Here is a 1385-nt window from a genome sequence, read left to right as displayed (position 1 = left end):
TTCAGTGCAGGATGCCTCTCAAGGGCAATCTTGGTTCCAGAGCTCCAATTGGATTGGCCAAGACTTGGTCAGATCTGTGTTTCAACTTGGGGCTCTCCCTTCCCAATTCTGCTGTCTCTCCCCTTTCTGTTCACAAGTCCAATCTGCATCCTGGTCTGAGCCATTGCCTTCCCATTCCTGCTCTTTCCCCTTCTTGTATTTCACAGGCAATATCCCCAATAAAAGGTGCTGTGGATTAGGCTGTTAACTGAAAGGCCGATAGTTCAAACTCACCAGCCACTCCATGGGAGAAAGATCAGACCATATACTACCATAAAGATTTGCAGTTTCAGAAAACCCCATATGGGGTCAATATGAGTCAGAACATAATCAGTGTCGGTGGGTTTGGTTTCTGTTTATCCCCAATTAGAGTCCCCGAGTCTCTAGAGACCTCATCCTAGGTGGTTTGTGAGACACAGGTAGTCCCTGGTATAAGCTGGTAACCCAATTGCTAAAACTATCACTGGTGGTTCCTTGAAACACTGTTCTGATGAGAAACAAAAATGCTCTGGTGAATTCAATGAAAAGTACAATAACAAGGACTTTGAAGACTGTGATGAGGCCAGGGCTGGGGAAAGGAGGGAAAGGGAGGACAGGGAGGGCAGGTGGGAAAAGAAAAAAAGAAGAAGAAAGAACCACATATACAGGGCATTTATTGGGACACTGTCACTGTTTTCGATGAGATGGGTTGTGCAACTACATTTCGTTTTTTCTTTGTATGTGTTATATTCTACAAATAAGGAAAATAATAATAACGAATAATTTTTTTAAGACAAGGGTCACAGTCTTATAAACCCTCCAGATCCCTTACTCATCAGAACTAAACATTGGTCAGAGTGGTTATAAAAGGTGGAAAAGGAAAATTGAAACTGACTTCAATTCTTTTGTGACACACAAGCTAGCCTCACATGAAAAAAAGAAAGAACAAGATGTATAATTACAAAGACAGTAAAATTGGCTATAAAATTGTGTTGGCAACAACCTATGGAGGACTCCTGAAACTGCTGAGGGCAATCAACAGTTGAAAATGCTATCTGAAGGCTACAGAGTCTCTTCAGTAACTTATCAAAAAAGATTCTGATCTCCTTCAATGGAAGAGCAAAAAAGCCCAAAAGACCAAACGCAGAACTTAATACTTACAGCTATCAAGCTTCACATCTCCTCGAAGAAATAAATGGCCATTTAACTGTGAAGAGTGCTGTCAGGAGACAGCGTCCAGCTCTAGCACCTTCTAGGATGGCCACCACATTCTCAACAAAGCCGTGCTTTCCCTGCCAGCCCCAACCAATGACTAAGCATAATGGGAGTACTGAAACTGGGTTATTTCTTCTCAGTGTAGGTGCCCT

The 1385-nt window shown here is 42.4% G+C and overlaps 1 non-coding gene across 1 annotated transcript; it reads left to right on the top strand.

Annotated features, from left to right (window-relative positions):
• Positions 1 to 832: 832 nt before the first annotated feature.
• On the top strand, positions 833 to 953 carry LOC115872641. The gene has a single exon (XR_004047975.1). It is a non-coding gene; the product is annotated as a small nucleolar RNA SNORA61 (small nucleolar RNA).
• The last annotated feature ends 432 nt before the right edge of the window (positions 954 to 1385 follow it).

Source organism: Echinops telfairi, unplaced genomic scaffold (assembly GCF_000313985.2).
Source record: "Echinops telfairi isolate 266 unplaced genomic scaffold, ASM31398v2 ScPeMD7_7427;HRSCAF=8465, whole genome shotgun sequence".
Taxonomy (NCBI): Eukaryota; Metazoa; Chordata; class Mammalia; order Afrosoricida; family Tenrecidae; genus Echinops; species Echinops telfairi.
The sequence above is the reverse complement of the archived record's forward strand: the minus strand, read 5'-3'. Positions and strand labels throughout refer to the sequence as shown.